A 20,515-nucleotide genomic window follows, 5' to 3' on the forward strand; every position below is an offset into this window, starting at 1 on the left:
CTGGTATAAGAGTCTTATGTCAGAGTCGGGTGTCAGATGCACATGTCAGGGTCTATTATGAGAGTCATATGTCAGATTTGCATGTCAAGGTCCAGTATAAGAGTCATATGTCAGAGTCAGGTGTTAGATCCACATGTCAGGGTCTAATATAAGATTCAAATGTTAAAAGCAGATGTCAGATCCACATGTCAGGGTCTAGTATCAGAGTCACATGTCAGAATCAGGTGTCAGATCCACATGTCAGAGTCTAGTATAAGAGTCAAATGTCAGTGAGGTGTCAGAACCACATGTCAGGGTCTGGTATAAGGTCAAATGTCATACTCAGGTGTCAAAGCTACATGTCAGGGTCTAGTATCAGAGTCACATGTCAGAATCAGGTGTCAGATCCACATGTCAGAGCCTTGGAGTCTAGTATAAGAGTCAAATGTCACAATCAGGTGTCAGATCCACATGTCAGAGTCTAGTATAAGAGTCAAATGTCAGAGTGAGGAGTCAGACATACATGTCACGGTCTGGTATAAGAGTCATATGTCAGTCAGGTGTCAGAACCACATGTCAGGGTCTGGTATAAGGTCAAATGTCATACTCAGGTGTCAGAGCCACATGTTGGGGTCTAGTATCAGAGTCACATATCAGAATCAGGTGTCAGAGCCACATGTCAGGGTCTGGTATAAGAGTCATATGTCAGAGTCAGGTGTCAGAGCCATATGTCAGTCAAGTATCAGAGTCATATGTCAGAGTCAGGTGTCAGAGCCACATGTCGGGGTCTGGTATAAGTTCATATGTCAAAGTCAAATGTCAGAGCCACATGTTAGGGTCTTTTATAAGAATTATATGTCAGATCCACATGCCAGGATCCGGAATAAGAGTCAAATATCAGAGTCAGGTGTCAGACACACGTCAGGGTCTGGAATAAGTCAAATACCAGAGTCAGGTGTCAGATCCACATGACAGGGTCTGGTATAAAGGTCATATGTCAGAGTCAGGTGTCAGAGCCACATGTTAAGGTCTAGTATCAAAGTCATATGTCAGAATCAGATGTTGGAGCCACATGTCAGGGTCTGGTACAGGAGTCAAATGTCAGAGTCAGGTGTCAGAGCCACATGTCAGGATAATTTGCATCAAATGTGCATTAATCTGAAATTTGACTCATATGGACACTGTACAGTGACAGCAAGTTGCAAAGAACACTTAGTGGACAACACTTTGGAGGGAATTTTTTGGGGTTAAAACAACATAATTTTTAAGTTAAGTGACTTTCAAATTGTCTATTTATCAGAATATCTATCAAATGAGTTCTAGTTGTGTAAAAGTACAGAGACCAATTAATAAATATTTATAGTGACCTGAGTTTTGTTTTTCTTATCTAGAGCTCTAAATCATGTACATAAGTATGGAACGCAGAAAAAAAAGCAAAAAACACCTCAAAACACCATGGTGATTACCTGCTGCCACCATTAGGGGGAGCTTACAGCATACAGTTTATATACCGACTCAGTCATTAGACAGTATGCAGTAGGCTCTATAGCTCCATCTAGTGGTGACTGCATTTTACATTTTTACATGAATGTTGAGGCAGAAGACTTGGAGCTTTGTTAAAGAATGAATCAGCACAGTCTTATGGAAAAATGCTAAACAAATCTTTTAAGGACTATAGAATTCAATCCAATGCAAAAACTCAATGTTATCATAAGAGTCCCTCTTTTCAGCACAGGGGGGAGGCTAATTTTTTTAATATTCAATATCCGGTTACATAGAAACCAGATAGAGATAATATTTTAATTTAATTTCTGCACTTCTCCCGCACAGCGGACATGACTACCTTCGATCACTCCTGGCTACCATTGCATCCCGGTACTACAGCACATAGGCTTGACCTTTTCCTGGCAGTGGTATGATAGCAGTTGGACATTTGTGGGGAGACTCGCATGTGATCCTGACCTTGCTCAAATCTGCAGCATCTAGGTTTCATAAAGTGTTTTTTTTTTTGCCACCATCTAAATATCCGAATTCTCGTAATTAATTATCCTGAAGGTTCTTAACTGCAGGTGAGCATGGAAAAAATAAGGCTGTGAACTGCGATAATAGACCTTAGGTCCTTCTGTACTAAAATGAGTGGAAACAATCAATCCGAATCCTTCAAGGGTTTGATTTTTCATGCATTTTCAAAGCTTTGTTTTTTTTACAAAAAATTCAGATCTACTTTTATTTTGTAAGTAACAGTGCCACTTTTGTCCTGTGGCTGTAATTGGTATTGCACTTTAGTCCTAATTGACTGAATGAAACAGAGTTGCAGACAGAATCCATGGACAAGAGGCACTGTTTACAGAGAGAATGCAGTCCAGTCCTATAATGACCTTGTAGGCCCTTACCTTGCTGTGGTGCTGCAGGCCCCTCACTCTGATATGTGATACAGTCACACTAGCTATGGACGTAGCTCTATTATGTGCTGCAGTCAGGATGCCAATGATAAAAATGTCTCAATAGTTTCCTTTTTACAAATTTAGTTAAAACAAATGGAGACTTTTGGGGGATATATATATATATTTTTAAACTGAAATGTATGTATAATATATGTGGCTAAAAATCATATTTGCTGTTAAGTTTCATTAAAAATTTTGCACAGGCGCTTTGTTTTTAGGCAGGTTTCTGGATGAAGAATGAGTTAACTGAGAATTTGTCAGGGAGCTTGTTCTGATGGGGAGTTTGTAAATCTTTTATCTGAGGTCTTCTAAGCTGATTTACAACCACAGACCACATCTAAGTTGAGCAGATCTTGGATGTGGTCATAATAAGTCAGCAGGGAGGAGCTCAGAAAAAAAAGACAAGGGTGATAAATTCCTCATTCGTCTTTAAAAGAAAAATGGTGCAAAAAGTTTAATGAAGCCAAATTGCAGAAATTATGTTTGGCCAAACATAGATGCATTTGGCACAATTGGGGGATCACAATTTAAACCATGCCCCTTATCTCCAACCCATCATCCTTTCTGTGAAGCTACACCCCTTGCTGGATGAGCACTAAAAGGGACTCTGTCAATAGGTTTTTGCTACTCAATCTGAGCAGCACAATGTAGGGGCAGAGACTCTGATTCCAGAGAGGTGTCACTTACTGGGCTGTTTGCTGTAGTTTTGATAAAATCCCTGTTTTATCTGCTGCAGATCTAGCGGTGCTCTGAATGCTGAGCTCTGTATAACCCCGCCCACAGAACTGATTGGCATCCTTCTGTGAAAGCTACCAATCAGTGGTGGGGGCGGGGTTGGACTACATGGCAGCTGGTTTATTAGTCCTCTAGTGATAATCTCCTGCTGATAAAACACTGATTTTATCAAAACTACAGCAAGCAACCCAGTAAGTCACACATCGCTGGAATCAGGGTCTCTGTCTCTATGTTATACTGCTATCAGATTATGAGGCAAAAAAATGTGATAGATTCCCTTTAATGTGATATTATGGCCCAATATTTTGGTGATTTTAGGGCATTTTTCACCAAGGTCTAGCTGCAAACACCTACTATTTTCTCCTATTTTACCACCTAGAGCTATGGCTTTATGGGGAGATATGGGTCGTTTTAGGATTGATACAAGATTGGGGAAAAATAATTTTATCATTGGAGAAAATCAAAGCTGAGACCCCCAGCAATTAACGGGGGTCCCCCGACATGCAGCTAAGATTGTCATGACATCCAGACAGTGGACGAACGGACAGGGGGTGGTCCATTCCTTGTATAGGAGTGATGGAACCGGACTTTGTGCCTTTTGTGTGTCTTTTTAGGAGACCTTGGACTCCCATAGACCAGGTAGAACTGCTTCCCCCGAATCCCCCCATAGCTGTGTCTGTAGCAGAGCTCGGTTTCTCTGTTGGAGTTCTCCTTCAAGCAATCTCCCGCCGAGCACAAATGGCCGCACTAAACAGTAGTCAGGAAGGTCAGGCACAAGTGTGACGGAGGAATAGCTGCCGCACTTTGTTTGCCGGTCATTGTCATTTCTGCTGTTTGTATGGAATCTCCGAGCCTTTATGGATTACTACTGTGACGCTCAGAGAATACAGAGCGTTTATTGTGCGGTCTCTGCCAGTTACCTAAGACCGTAGTATAAAGCACATCTGTCAGCTGAATATGCAGCCCCATGTAACAGCATTATATGACAGACACCGGCCGCTCAAAAATGGACCAAGAGGACACAAAAAAAGTGTGTGCCGTTTTGGCTCATAGTACAACTGACAGATCTGCTGAAAGGTAATGAGCCGCAGAACTTTATAGGAGACTGCACAGATACGGTAGAATCACATGTAGGTTTTTTGGGGCATTTTTGCCAATGCAGTAGCTTTTTAGTTTTAGTTTTTTGCAGCAGCCATATGTTATACTGCAATACGTTGAATTTTAAAATTATTCACATAATGCAACCAAAACCACAAATACTGAACCACAATCAGGATTCCCAAAACAAGAAGTTCTAGAAATGAGTCTCAGTACTTAGTAATCTTATCCAAGGTGTCACGGAGTCCTGCTCCGGTATCACACAATCAACAGAGCTAGAGTATAGTAAACAATTCCAAGACCTTTATTTAGGCAAAAATACCAAAGGTCCATATACGATCCACCACACAAAGGATAAAATAGTCCAGAACACGAATGCAGTTCAGTAACAGGATAAAAGTCCAACAATCCAGCAGACAGAGGATAGCATAGTCCATATACTCTTCTTTCTCTCTGAGATGCTGTGAACACATCATCATTCCACACAGGACTGATCTGTGTCTTACCTCCCTGATATTTTAAGTCTCCCTCCTCATTCACAGGTCAGGGGGAAGGTCTCAGGGGCTCATTGTTCCAACAAGCTAGGTCAACATGCCATTAGCATACAATACAGTACCGTGGGGGCTGATATCAGATGACAGCAACAGCCATTCATCAATTAGCAAATAACTCCTTCTACAAGAGAACACCATAAAAATAAGTAAAATAGAAATATACACAAAAATGATACCCACATAGCATATCACACCATCACAACTTCTCCCCCCTCATAATAAGTGAGCACGCTATGAAGTCTACACAAACCTCTGGCCTGCTCACTTTAGTCCACATTGCTCAATAGTTTATAGTTCCTTGTACAGTGACAGAGGTTGCAATAATCATGAGCACTTGTCCATAAATTCCCGGGTCCTGGCTTTATGGTCATACCAGGCTTTTTGACTGGACTGGGCAGTTCGCTGATGTTCATTAGCCAAGGTAGCTTGCTGGGCGAGACAGTCTCTGAACTCTAGAACGTAGGGAATGATAGTCGTTCCGGTATCTGCGATATCTCCCTCCAATTGTTCTTTCAGAAGAGTGAGAGGCCCACGGACCTTCTGCTCCCACGAAATTACTTTGTAACTCCCCAATGTTATTTCCAAGGAGGATATCTGCAGGAAGTCCTCCCATAACTCCAATCCAACACAGTTTTTCTCCAAAACCATAATCCAAACATACCAAAGCTCGCTGTATATATTTGCGGAACCCCCCGCCAGGACAATGGGAATTCCCAGGCCCTGGTGAATTGCCTCGGGTCGAACCACACGGGGGTCAGCGATAGTCAGGAATACCCCCGTGTCTCTAAATCCCGACACTTTGTATCCATCAATTAAGACATCTTGCAGGTGGCAATGCGTTGTTCTGTATTTCTGATGGACAAAGGCCGGAGTCTGTACACACCAGGAGGGGTATCTATGGTGCCGTGGTCGGTGGTCCACTCTGGTGGGAATGGTGGTAGCTCTTCCTCAGGCAGGATGGAGTGCATAAGATGTACTGGACAAGGTGGGGCGGTGTGGGGCTCCCTGTTGTGAACTCTGTTTTTGGGCTCCCTCTTGTGGTCACAAGTGGTACTGTGTGAGTGCTGTCTTTGGGCTCCCTCTGGTGGCTCTTTGTGTCATTCTGCAGGTCTGAGGCTGGTTCAGCTGTCTCGTTATCTGTTAGCTGGTTTCCTATTTAGCTCACCTGGACTTTCAGTGGTTGCCTGCTGTCGATGTATTCAGTGCTATTTTGATCTCTCCTGAATCCCTTCGTTATCAGTCTCGCCAAGAGTAGCTAAGTTTCTGTTTGGTTATTTTTTGCTCATCAGTGTTCAATATGTTTCTTGGTTATTTATTTGTCCTTGTCCAGCTTGCTAATATGTGATTTCCTTGCTTGCTGGTAGCTCTAGGGGGCTGAGTTTCTCCCCTCACACCGTTAGTTGGTGTGGGGGTTCTTGAATTCTCAGCGTGGATATTTTGGATAGGGTTTTTTACTGACCGCACAGCTCCCTGTCTGTCTTCTGCTATCTAGTATTAGTGGGCCTCATTTGCTGAATCTGTTTTCATTTCTACGTTTTGTATTTTCCCCTTACCTCACCGTTATTTTTTGTTGGGGGCTTCCTATATCTTTGGGGTCATTTCTCTGAGGCAAGTGAGGTCTTACTTTCTCTATAGGGGTAGCAAGTTTCTCAGGCTGCGTCGAGACGTCCAGGAATTTAGGCACGTTCACCGGCTACCTTTAGTGTGTTTGGTTAGGATCAGGTTGCGGTCAGTCCAGTTACCACCTCCCTAGTGCTTGTTCAATGTTCAGTAACTTTGCTAGTCTATTTTGTGATCCTCAGCCACTAAGGATCATAACAGCTCCCTCCGAATCCTTGAGGGGCAGCCAGACTGCAAATGTCCAGGTTGCCCACACCCATAACATCTCCTCTCTGTGAAACCCCCAGGTCGCGTTCGGAAGTGTTGGGGCCCAGGATTGTGAGGCATGATTGTCATCGGCTTGCGACTAGGTGGATGGGCATATATAATCTGAGGGGGACTGGGTGCGGGAGAAGGCCTTGGTTCATTGTCCAGAAGCCTCCTCCATTGCGGTCAGATAGTAAGTGCTTCATCGGCCAGGGCTGCAGCTCTATCCACGGTGCACGGCGTGCGCTCCCGGACCCATTCCTGTACCTCTGCGGGGCACTTGGCAAGAAATTTTCTATAAGGAAAGCCTGTATAACATCTTCCACAGTAAAGGCGTTTTCTGCTTCCAGCCATCTCCGACATGCCTGGGACATCTTATGTGCATACATCCTAAACGATCCCCCCGTAGTGCATGGGAGGTCACAGAACTTGGCCCTATATGAGTCTGGGGTGATAGCATGGTAATCCAGGATAGTCTGCTTTACAATGTTATAATCCCGATTCCACTGTGAGTCAATGGTTCGGTAAGCCTCTGCCAGGCTACCGTTCAGGAGTCCCGCTAACAAGCGCATCCAGCCAGAGTGGGGCACCTCCATCACAGCACACTGCTGCTCAAAGTCCTTGAAGAACCCCTCCACATCTCCGGAAGCCTCATCAAATGCCTTAAACTCTGTCCGGGTGATCCGTACAGGCTCCCGGATCGTTGGGTTTACATTCCACATTGCGTTACTCCCTCTTTCAAGCTCCATTGCTTCTTGTATCTGCTGTGCCCGGCGGGCAGCCTCCTCCTTGTACTCCTGAGAGACGCCTGGGCCCAGAACCGCCATCTCTTCTTTGTACCACACCACCCACTGGCTTTTTTGCGGTGGGGGTCCTCGTCTCTAGTGCTCGTCCTTCAGACATATAGGAGGAGGTGGCCAGGCTGGCACCCACCAGTAGGTCAATTAAGACCTCTTTAGTCAGTTCATGGTAGTTCAGGCCCAGGTCTCTGTCTCTCTCCTGTAAACTGGATACAGTCCAATTTCTGTACTCAGTCTGTGGATGGTTCTCCATTAGGTTACGCTCTGTTGATCCCACCGCTGCCACCAGTTGTCACGGAGTCCTGCTCCGGTATCACACAATCAACAGAGTTAGAGTATAGTAAACAATTCCAAGACCTTTATTTAGGCAAAAATACAAAAGGTCCATATACGATCCACCACACAAAGGATAAACTAGTCCAGAACACGAATGCAGTTCAGTAACAGGATAAAAGTCCAACAATCCTGCAGACAGAGGATAGCATAGTCCATATACTCTTCCTTCTCTCTGACGTGCTGTCTTCACCTCATGGTTTCACATAGGATCTGATCTGTGTCTCACCTCCCTGATATTTTAAGTCTCCCTCATTCACAGGTCAGGAGCTCATTGTTTCAACAAGCTAGGTCAACATGTCATTAGCATACAATACAGTACGGTGGGGGCTGATATCAAATGGCAGCAACAGCCATTCATCAATTAGCAAATAACTCCTTCTACAAGAGAACACCATGAAAATAAGTAAAATAGAAATATACACAAAAATGATACCCACATAGCATATCACACCATCACACAAGGCTAAGCCCTAGGTCTTTTGTCTGAGGGCACAGGATGGAGGGGCAGAGACTGAGATTGAGAATATATTGTTTTCTGTAATATGGATTTGATTTTGCATTCTCTTAACTAAATAACTGCTGACTAAAAACCTGTGAGTCCTGCTTCATCGCCCACTTGTAGAGAAAGCTTGTGAGTCCTGCTTACCCCGCCCACTCATAGAGAAAGCTTGTGAGTTTTGCTTACCCCGCCCACTTGTAGAGAAAGTGTCACAATCCATTTTTGGATTTGTGTCACCTCTGGTTCCACTCAGTTTAAAACTTTCTTCCTTTTGGACCATCGGGAGTTAATGCCAGTTTTTCCCCAGCTGGCAAGCTGATGTTACTGCAGTGCTGCTGCTTCAGCTGATGCAGGCGGTGACCACTCCCTCAGGGAGAGACATACACCAAATGTGCCCCCTGTTGTTCTTTCTAGGGAGTAGGACACAGCGGTGCAGATGGATGAACCTATGCAGATGGGAGGAGTGTCATCTCAAACAGGGTTGCCTGCGGTTCGCCCTGGTATGGGGGCATGTTTTTACAGTGGGCAGATTGGTCATTTTATCAGTGTCTGCCAAGCTCACGCCAAAGTACCATCACCATCTCAAAAGCCGCATCCCCCTGGTCATGTGGAGGGAGGCGACCAGGGTGTGTATATTTCCTCCCTTTTTTCACCTCAGTGTACCATACCTGCTGAAGTGTTGGTTGGCGGGATAACTGAGACTGTACCAGTGCTTGTGGACAGTGGAGCGGGAGTCAATTTGGTGGATGCCCCCTTTGTTCAAACCCATGGTCTGAGGAGTAGGACGCTAGCGAGACCCCTAAGCGTTCAGGCCTTTGACTCAGTCCCACTCAGCCAGGGGAGGGTGACCCAAGTCGTAGATGATATACACCTGCGTATAGGGGCACATCATGAAGAGTCCCTGTTGTGCTACGTCTTGTAGGGTATGCAAACTCCCATTGTTTTAGGCCTCCCTTGGTTGAAATAACACAACCCGGTCATAGATTGGCGGTCCAGGGAAGTAGTCAGCTGTGACCAGTTGTGTAAGGACTGCTGCCCAGGAGCTACGATCTCTGCCATCTTTCTACAACCTACCCCTTCTCCTTCAGTGGGGGCAGCAGAGTTGCTGCCAGGGTGTAGGGGCAAGATTCAACCCTCACCACAAGTAAACCCTGTGTGTTGGAGTCCTCTTAGGAGGAGGGGCTAGGGGAGGGTGGTGGTTCCCTCTGTGCATAGGGGGGTATGAGTGTGGTAACACAGGGGGATGCCTCTGTTGTCGGTTCCTCAAAGAGTTCACCATCTTGTGGCAAATGTATGCATGGAAATATAAACGTTCAGGTCTGGACCTTTGTGTGAACAAGTACATGTGGCTGTCTGCCAAAAACATCAGGTGGAAGTGTGCTAGGGTCATCAGGCCATATTGGGTGTCGGCCATTCTCAGCTCGGGGACTATCCAGCTGGAGTTACCCCCAGTAATGCACATGGAGCGGCCCCCAAGCGCAGGGCAGCGGGGTACTCGGTACCGGGTCTCTCTCGGTTCTGGGGATGTCACGGTGGCCTGACCCGGTCCGTGGCCCTGCTAAGGGGCGCCCAATTAAAGATGTAGGTGACGGTGTAGGTCGCAGTAAATAAGGAGGACACAGGGTTGCAGTCTCTTTACCTCTTTACTGAAGGCTTCGGCATCCGCAATCCAGAGCACTGTTAACAGGGCTGGCTGAGACCGGCCGGTCCGAAGGCACATCCAGAGTTCCCTTTGCAGGTGGAAATTAGTAACCTACCTACTAGCGCCTGGGTGTTGTAGTACTTCCCTGCTGAGCACCACGGGATAGTCCTCACAACTGTCGTGTATATTTCTGTTCTTTCTCTCTCCGTCCGTCCGTCCGTGATATGGATAGGATGCACCCGTATGACGGGGTAGGCCTGGAGTTATTTTATAGGGACCCTAGAGACGCCCCTCTCCCACAATTGCCTCCGTTGTCTTCATTAGGTGAAAAAGGTGAGACAGCCAACCTAAAGTTAACTGCCCTGCCGTTGGTTCAAAGTATTGCGTAGAGTCTATTACTTCCTCGGCGTTCCGGCCGCCGGCTACGCGCCTCAGTAGGATGTTGCCGATCTCGGGGCACAACTCCTACTGGTTCTATCGCCTTTGTGCTGTGATCTCGTTTCTCACTTCTCCACAATATCCTTCGCTTCGTGTCCTTTCTTAAGATGCCACCACAATGAGGTGCAGGCACGGCTCCATAACGATCTGTCCTTTTGCTAGGCCTCTGCCAGGATCCCACCCCTGACAGGGACCCCCCTGAATCTTCCCAAGTAACGCTCTCCTCTCACTGGATGTTACCTGGGCAAAACCCAGTCAGCTTCTGCCTAACTTCCTATCCAACCCCCAGTTTTACCAGAGTGTGAGGAGTGGCCTAATACATAGAACCTTTGCTCCCCCTGGTGGCCAGAGTGTGAAGTGTAATGTGTGACTGTGATACCTGGTCAGGTGAACTCCTTTAGTGCAATCAGACGTAACATCGCTCCCCTTAGTGGCAGAGCGACATTACTGCAACGACCAGGACTCTGGGGCGCTGCACACATACACAACTCATTCCACAGATTGGCTCTCTGGAGAATTGTGGTGCCTCCGGAGCCTATGTTTTCGTCACCTTCATCGGGTTGTGTTCACAGTAAACCTGAGGGTCAGGTGACTGCAGAGGTGAACTCTGGTAGATCGAGGCGTTCTAACCATGTGTCATTTTCTGGTGAGGTCCAGTGTTGAGGGTCCAAATGCTCCTCATTAAAAGGGGGGATCAATCCATTTTTGGATTTGTGACAGCTCTGGTTCCACTCAGTTTAAAACATTTTTCCTTTTGGGCCATGGGGGGTTAATGTCAGTTTTTCCCCCTCTGGCAAGCTGATGTTACTACAGTTCTGCTGGGTCAGCTGATGCAGGTGGTGACCACTCCCACCATCCTTTAAAAGGTCACTTGATGCATCAGCTAACTTGGTGATAGAGCATTTTCAGTGACCAAGCCTGAGTGAGGAGCTCTCTGGGTGCAGTGGTGCTTCTGCTGGGTTTATTATCCTGGTGCCTTTATTCTGCTGTGCGGTGCTTTGCAGCAGAGAAAGCTAAGTGTTTATTTCCTCGTCCCTTTCGTGTTTGTCACTATCCCCCTTGTGGTAATATCTCCAGTGGTGCGGCTAGTGCCCGTCACCAGTCAGTGCACTAGCCAGGGCAGAGTTAAGTGACAGGGATGAGGTATCCTGACGGCAGCGGGAAGAAGGACTAGCATAGGGCATTAGGGGAGTGCAGGGTTAGGCTCAGGTTTGAGTTCAGGTGGTGATCAATCCCCATTCCCTACGGGTAGGGCCTTCCTCTCACCTTTTCCATCACATTGTTTGTGAGTTGTGCCGTCCATTGACCGACCACCCGTTGGGTTGGGTCACACCGTGACAGAAAGCCTATGAGCCCTGCTTCCCAGCCCACTAGTAGAGAAGGTATGTGGGTCCTGCTTACCCCACCCACTCATAGAGAAAGCCTGTGAGTCCTGCTTCACTGCACACTCATAGAGCAAGCCTGTGAGTCCTGTTTCAATTCCCACTGGTAGAGAAAGCTGTGAGTCCTGCTTCACCGCCCACTCAGTAGAGAAAGCCTGTGAGTCCTGCTTCACCACCAACTCATAGAGAAAACCTGGGAGTCCTGCTTCACCACCCACTCATAGAGAAAGCCCGTGAGTACTTGCAGCGCCCCAGAGTCCTGGTCGTTGCAGTACTGATGCTCCGCCGCTAAGGGGGGCTATGGTACGTCTGATGGCACTGAAGGAGTTCATCTGACCAGGTATCACAGACACCAATACATTTCACAGTCTGGCCTCCAGGGGGAGCTAAGGGTTCTATGTATTAGGCCACTCCTCACAATCTGGTAAAACTGGGGGTTAGAGAGGAAGTTAGATCAGAAAGCTGACTGGGTTGGAACCAGGCAACACCTTGTGGCAGAGGGTGTTGTAGGGGAAGATTCGGAGGGGTCCCTGTCAGGGGTGGGATCCTGACAGAGGCCTAGCAACCAGAGAGAACGTTACGGGACCGCGCCTGCACGATATAGCAGCTTGTCCAAGAAAGGACAAGAAGCGAGGTTTATTGTGCTGAGTGAGAAACGAGATCAATGCAACAAGGAGAATACCAGTAGGAGTTGTGCTGTAAGACGAGGCAACATCCTACTGAGGCGCATAACCGGTGGCCGGAACGCCGAGGAAGTATTAGGCTCCAGGCAATACTTCAAACCTACGGCAGGACAGTCAGTTAGAGGCGGGCTGTCTCACCCGATTGACCCAGGAAGACACAGGGGGGGTAACAACAGGAGTGGGGCGAAGCTAGAGTCCCGGAAGAGCTCCGAGCCTCCCCCGTCATACGGGTGCGTCCTAACCATAAGATCTGGGGTACGTAGAAGAACATCAGAATCGAGTTGTGAGGGAACACGAGAAACAGACACAACAGTTGTGAGGACTATCCCGTAAGCACAGCAGGGGAGGACCACAACACACAAGCGCAGGAAGGTAGGCACAGATTTCCACCTGCAAAGGGAACTCTGGAGGTGCCATTGGACCGGCCAGACTTGCGCAGCCCGGTTAACCGTAGTCCGGACTGAGGACTCAGAAGCCTTCAGTAAAGAGGTAAAGAGACTGCAACCTGGTGTCCTCGTTATTGACCGCGACCGGCACTACACCGCACCATAACATCAGCACCAAACCCCTATCTTTCATTGTGCGCCCCTCAGCAGGGTCACGGACCGGGTCTAGCCACCGTGACGACCCCAGAGCAGAGACTCAGAGGCCCGGTACCGGGTACCCCTCGGCCCTGCGGCAGTGGGGGCGCTACATTTTGCTTCACCACCCATTTGGAAAAAGTGCAATTACAATCCACTACATATAAAACCATTCTTTGTTAAACACCTTTTAATAGGGGGAGAAGGACTCACAGGCTTTCTCTGCGAGTGGTTGGTGGCAGCAGGACTCAGAGGCTTACTCTATGAGTGGTTGGTGGAAGCAGGACTCACAGGCTTACTCTATGAGTGGTTTGTGGAAGCAGGACTCACAGGCTTTCTCTGCGAGTGGGCGTGGGAGACAGGACTCACAGACTTTATGTAAGAGTGGATAAAGCAGAGTTTCCTTGGAGAGGGTGGGAGAAACCAGAGTGGTCTAGCTTTTTCTATGAGTGTGTAAGTGGAGCAGGCCTGACAGGCTTTCGCTAAAAGCTGGCTTATTATAGAAATTGATATATTCCCAAGCTCAGAATCACCATTTCTAACCAGTGCCGGGAGATCTTACATAGCATCTTTAGATCCATAAAAAAAGTTATGTATTTATTTGATCCCATTTGTTCACTTGTTCCCCTCTGGTGGTCAAGTCCCTTGCAGCTCATAAGACCTTCATGTAAGTATCATCAGTGAGATGCTGCAATACCGATCAAGGTAATAAGTAATATGACTGCTGTCCTCTATAGCCATTCAGTTTTCTTCCATCAGGTTGTTAACATCCTTCAGAGCCAGTTACTGCATGAATCAGGAGATTGCCCCCATTGAACTTCATTATTCACCAGCCTCTGGCAAGACAAGCTTCTCATAGTTCCCCTAGAAGTGGAGCAGCGTTGGTGCCAGTAGGAGAAAGGTGGAGGAGGAGATCTTGTGATAGGTGAAATGTCAAATGTCCTCTAACGATTTTGTCCATGTTCTCGATCCATAGAACTGACAACCACCCTCCGCTCAGGGAATATTCCTAATAGGTAACTCAATATTTCTTTCTTGACATATATTTTCCATGCTGCATGTGTTGTTTGTTCATGTCATCCTATCGTGCCAAGACAGTTTGTTCTGTTTCTGCTAGTGATGTTCAGTAGATCCTTCTCGTCTTGGCCGGGATTGAGTTCTGTCGGTTCAGCCCCGGAGAGGATTGATTCAGTTAATTACTTAGAGATGATTGCACTATTGTTGTTGTAACGAGGAACTGATCAGTCCCTGTGTCCCAGCACCTGTCAATTTCAATAAGCACTTAGATCTTTCTTGCCGTAGAGCGAGGACTATCTGCATCTTCTTTTTTTTTCTTGGACATAACCATCTTGACGTCATCAAGAGCACAATGTGGAATCAGATTCCTAAAAGCTTGTGTTAATATTATCTGAAAACCTAAGGACTCGTACAGACGGTCATATTTTCTGTCCTACAAAAACAACACAGATCACACCCGGACCAATGTTATTCTATGGGGCCGTGCACACATCCGATATTTTCCCTGGACCAGACAGGTCCGATAAAAAAATTGCAGCACTCCCAAATTGGATCCAATTATCGGATCACATTCTGGTCAAATTCTGATCAGAGCTTGATCATTGTTTGTGATTAGAATAATCAACCTGATGCTCCAGTTGTGGGCCGGAGTGTTTGCTATGTTAACAGTATCAGCGTCCTCAAGGTGCACGTGAGATGGAGGATCAGGGGGAGGAACAACATGGGCCTATCTGCCAGGGCTGAACTTCACTCCCAGTCCATCCTTCCATGGAAGCTCCAATTGGGCGAAAGTGCAGAGCAGAATGACCTTCTGTAAAACACCTCTAATGGAAGGCTATCTTTCCTGAGAATATAAAGATCGGGCATGGTGAAATTCACTAGATCCGATCCTTTTTTTCTTTAGACATGAGCTGATTGAGCATTGTCCGAACGTCCTGTGTACCTTAGTTGATCACTGGTTTCCTTACAAATTGACTGCATATTTCAACATCAAACTGATGTGTATGTTCACCCTACAGGGGTTTTCTGGTTTCAGGAAACCCCTGTCCCCGAGTGAAGTTTAATTAATGTAATAATTTTATCCATGTTCTTGAGCTATAGAAATTACTACCACCTCCCCGGGTCCAACGCTGAGTCCTGGTGTCTGATATTGTCTGCAGCGCTGACTTCACATCGAAAGAACTGCAGGCAATCAGTGATCTCAGAGTCTCTGCCCGAGTTGATTGCACGAGCTGCTCAGAGCCGCTGATCGCATCTGTTGGCCGTACCATAGTCTATTTGACATCAGCTCTGCAAAAACAAAAAACCAGGAGTATCAGGTGGGGACTCATCACTGGACCTGAGGTAGGTGAGTAAAGGACATTTTGATTTAAAAATTAAAATAAAACCTGCAACATGGATATCACAATTTTCCTAAAACTGGAAAACCCCATTAAAAGTGCATGTGCATAGCATTGTCACATACACCGCCCCCTACTGTCCAGAATCCAGCACTACTATTTGGGTACTGTATGGCACTAAAGACACTATGATTTAACCCTTTATGGTGCTCGGTAGCATTTTTTTCTCAACAAATTAAGGTTTACCTAATGTACTCCTGAGAAAAGGGTGAAACGTAGCAGTGGTTAGAATGGTAAGCCCTGTGTAACCCCGCCCACCTGTGTACACTGTCAGCAAACTGCCAATCCGTGGTGGGGGTGGGGTTACACAGATTAGCCTGACTATTGTGCACGTGACACCTAGTCCTGCAGTGATAATCTCCTGCTGGTAAAACACTGATTGAATTGAAACTACAGCACACATTCAAGTAAGTGACACATCCATGGAATCAGGCTCATTTACTCTATTCTGTGCTGCTCTCAGATTCAATAGCAAAAACCTGCTGACCAATTCCCTTTAAGGAGTTGTCATCTCTGTGAACAGTTTCTATTTTACTTAAATGTATTTGGGGCTAAGAATATTTTTTGCTATTTAGTTTCATTAAACATTTTGCTCTGTTTTGCATTTACATGCTTTTTTCCCCCCTGCACATTCAACTTTAATGTTATCTATGGTCATAAATCAGCTGATGGGAGCTTAAAAAGGCAGATAAAAGGGTTAAAAACTTTACTATTGGACTGTCAGAATTAGCTCACTGACTGTTTCTAAGTTAACCCATTCAGCAGCCAAGAATAGACCATCAAACACGGAGGCTAAAAAAAAGCAAATGGTGCAAAATTTTTTATAAAATCCTATCAAAAACGATTGTTAGCAAAAAATACATGACTTTAATTTAATTAAATAAATTGTTCCCTTTTAAGGAAAAAAATGATATTATTATATATTATGAAATAATTCTGGCACAACGTTTTCCATAACTTTGCATTTTGCCATTTCTCTGTTATTCATTGACAGGGAGTTACCATTCCCCTTGCCAGAATGGAGAATTGTGATTGGACAATATAAGGGTATGTAGGGACACGCCCCCAACTGTTAACACCCAGAAAAGGGGAATACAAGGTATGCACTAATATAGCTGTTGCAGGAGCACCGACGCCGGGTCTTTTTTAATGAATTTGTAAATCTAAAAATTATATAATATATACAATTATCTTAGCCGACTTCCGATCCTCGGGGATTCAAACCTGGGACCTTTGCCCTGGCTGCTGCATAGTCCTGCACTAAGTGTCTGGTTTTACATTTTCCATTCATGCTTTACTGTAATATGAAATAATAATCCCCAGCAAAATTTAATCTCGGCATATTCTTCTGCCAGTGATCTCTACAGAGACGTTCCCCCGGGTCTCGCTGCTTGACTATGGTAAGCCCTGTGTATTATCTCCTTAGGCTTTATGCTCTGCCTGCCATCCAGCACTGATCTATGGCTTCAGTCTACTGTCTTCGTCAGGGTGGATTTTTCACTTGGTCCACTACTTTCGGTTACATTCCTCCATTATCGGTTCCATTGCTTCAGCTTAGATTGCCTTCTGCCTGGAACCTTCAGTCTTTAGTCTTCGGTCCTGTAGGCTTAATCCCGTTAATTTCTAATCTTCCTTGTATTTCCGTTGCCTTACGGGATGTGAAGCGCTAATGGCTTGCAATGAGCCATTCAACCTTGGTCGGAGACATTGGTCCCTCAAGAGCTTATTCATACAGATTAGCAAAATTGCTTTCCATAGCTGACCACATACAGTAGATGTTAACTATGGCTTTATGCTACTGCTTAAGGACCCAATATATAGTGTAACAAGTAAAAACAGTAGAAAGCAATGGTACTTAAAGAGGACCTGTCGCCTGTTCAGTTTTAGCTTATATTTTATTCCCGCTGATCCCCTGAATATTTTTATTTTTTTTTTCTTAATCCTCCATATGGTTCCAGAGATATGAGCCTTTTTAATTTTATGGTATTTATCACAGAGGCGTTGCTCACCGTATAGTGATATAGAGTAGCCTAAAGACACGCCCCAGAGGATCTTGAGAAGACATGCCCCAGATGATCTTGAGAAGACACATTCCAGAGGATCTTGAGAAGACATGCCCCAGATGATCTTGAGAAGACACACCCCAGAGGATCTTGAGAAGACACGCCCCAGAGGATCTTGAGAAGACACGCCCCAGAGGATCTTATGTAGACTGTTGTGGATTCTGTTTTTGGGCTCCCTCTGGTGGTTACAACTGGTACTGGGTGACTTTGGTGGGTTGCGGTCTCTGGTTTCCACCTGTCCATCTGAGGCTGGGTGTTTCCTATTTAACCTGGCTTTCCTGTCATTCCCTTGCCGGCTATCAATGTATTCAGATGTGCTCAGTTTGGTTCTGACTACCTGCTTCCAGATCTCTCAGGATAAGCTAAGTTATGCTTTTCAGTTGTTTTGTTTTTTGTCCAGCTTGCTAAATATTACTCTATGCTAGTTGGAAGCTCTAGTGGGCTGAGGTGCTCCCCATGTGCCATGAGTTGGCGCATGGGTGCTTGTAATCTCAGGATGGTTTTTGATTAGGGTTTTTTGCTGACCGCTCAGACCCCTTTTGTATCCTTCTGCTTTCTAGTTATAGCGGGCCTCGTTTTGCTAACTCTATTTTCATATCTATGTGCGTGCCTTCCTCTCATTTTCACCGTCAATACATGTGGGGGGCAACTATACCTTTGGGGTTTATTTCTCTGGAGGCAAGTTAGGTCTTTATTTTCTCTGCAGTGCTAGTTAGCTCTTAGGCTGGCGCGAGGCGTCTAGAATAAACGTAGGCACACTCCCTGGCTATTTCTAGTTGTGTTTGTCAGGAGTAGGGCAGCGGTCAGCCCAGGTTCCATCACCCTAGAGCTCGTCCGTTATTTGAGTTATTTTTTGCTTGTCCAGTGCGATCCCCTAGCCATTGGGATCCATAACAGTATAGCCGGCCCACAAAGTGTTAATTGTTTGGGCTGAAGCAGGAGAAAAAGAAGTGTTGAAGGGAAATTTTTTTTTTTTTTCCCCTCAGAGTTTTGCTGCCTAGCCTTTAATTGCTGTCTAGCTGCTTCTTACCTCCTCTTAACCCTTGAATGGCTCTGACCTTAGCTGTTTAATATGGATGTCCAGAGTTTGGCTTCCAGCCTGAATAATCTCGCTGCAAAAGTTCAAAACATACAGGATTTTGTTGTTCACACTCCTATGTCTGAACCTAGAATTCCTATTCCAGAGTTTTTTTCTGGAGATAGATCTACCCTCCTGAATTTCAGGAACAATTGCAAATTGTTTCTTTCTTTGAAATCTCGCTCCTCTGGAGACCCTGCTCAGCAGGTCAAGATTGTAATATCTTTCCTGCGGGGCGACCCTCAGAATTGGGCATTTGCATTGGCACCAGGGGATCCTGCATTGCTCAGTGTGGATGCGTTTTTTCTGGCACTGGGATTGCTCTATGAGGAACCTAACCTGGAGATTCAGGCTGAAAAGACTTTATTAGCCCTCTCTCAGGGGCATGATGAAGCGGAAGTATATTGTCAAAAATTTCGGAAATGGTCGGTACTTACTCAGTGGAATGAGTGCGCCCTGGCTGCAAACTTCAGAGATGGTCTTTCTGAGGCCATTAAGGATATTATGGTGGGGTTCCCTGCGCCTACAGGTCTGAATGAGTCTATGACTATGGCCATTCAGATTGATCGGCGTTTGCGGGAGCGCAAACCTGTGCACCAGTTGGCGGTGTCTTCTGAACAGGCACCTGAGACTATGCAATGTGATAGAATTCAGTCCAGAAGTGAACGGCAAAATTATAGGCGGAAAAACGGATTGTGTTTTTATTGTGGTGATTCAGCTCATGTTATATCAGCATGCTCTAAACGCACAAAAAAGGTTGATAAATCTTTTGCCATTAGTACTCTGCAGTCTAAGTTCATTTTGTCTGTAACTCTGATTTGTTCACTGTCATCCATTTCCGTCGATGCTTATGTGGATTCGAACGCTGCCCTGAGTCTTATGGATTGGTCATTTGCCAAACGCTGCGGTTTTAGTCTGGAGCCTCTGGAAGTTCCTATTCCTTTGAAGGGAATTGACTCTACACCACTGGCTATGAATAAACCGCAGTACTGGACACAAGTGACCATGCGCATGACTCCCGTTCATCAGGAGGTGATTCGCTTCCTTGTACTGTATAATTTACATGATGTACTAGTGCTTGGTCTGCCATGGTTACAAACTCATAATCCAGTCCTGGATTGGAAAACAATGTCTGTGTTAAGCTGGGGATGTCAGGGGGTTCATGATTATGCACCTCTGATTTCAATCGCTTCATCTACTCCTTCTGAGGTCCCTGCGTTTTTGTCTGACTATCGGGATGTTTTTGAGGAGCCTAAGCTCAATTCGCTCCCTCCTCATAGGGATTGTGAATGTGCTATAGAATTAATTTCTGGCAGTATGTTCCCTAAGGGTCGTTTATTTAATCTGTCAGTGCCAGAGCATACTGCTATGCGGAATTATATTAAGGAGTCCTTGGAAAAGGGACATATTCGTCCATCTTTGTCCCCTCTGGGAGCAGGTTTTTTTTTCGTGGCTAAAAAAGATGGTTCCCTGAGGCCTTGTATAGATTATCGCCTTCTGAATAAGATTACAGTCAAATATCAGTATCCATTGCCATTATTGACTGATTTGTTTGCTCGTATTAAGGGGGCTAGGTGGTTCACTAAGATAGATCTTCGCGGTGCGTATAATCTTGTGCGGATAAAGCAGGGTGATGAGTGGAAAACCGCATTTAATACGCCTGAGGGCCATTTTGAGTATTTGGTAATGCCTTTTGGACTTTCTAATGCTCCTTCAGTCTTTCAGTCCTTTATGCACAATATTTTCCGTGAATATCTGGATAAGTTTATGATTGTGTATTTGGATGATATTTTGGTGTTTTCTGATGACTGGGAGTCTCATGTTCTACAGGTCAGGAAGGTGTTTCAAGTCCTGCGGGCCAATTCTCTGCTTGTGAAGGGCTCGAAATGTCTCTTCGGAGTCCAGAAGATTTCTTTTTTG

General features: G+C 45.7%; 1 protein-coding gene across 2 annotated transcripts in view; it reads left to right on the forward strand.

Moving 5' to 3' along the window:
* LOC143805998 (leucine-rich repeat and fibronectin type III domain-containing protein 1-like protein) overlaps nt 1–20,515 on the forward strand; it is a 334,629-nt gene that overhangs the window by 276,447 nt on the left and 37,667 nt on the right. The gene's annotated exons all lie outside the window — the stretch shown is intronic.

The sequence above is a fragment of the Ranitomeya variabilis genome, chromosome 2, assembly GCF_051348905.1.
Source record: "Ranitomeya variabilis isolate aRanVar5 chromosome 2, aRanVar5.hap1, whole genome shotgun sequence".
NCBI classification, from domain to species: Eukaryota; Metazoa; Chordata; class Amphibia; order Anura; family Dendrobatidae; genus Ranitomeya; species Ranitomeya variabilis.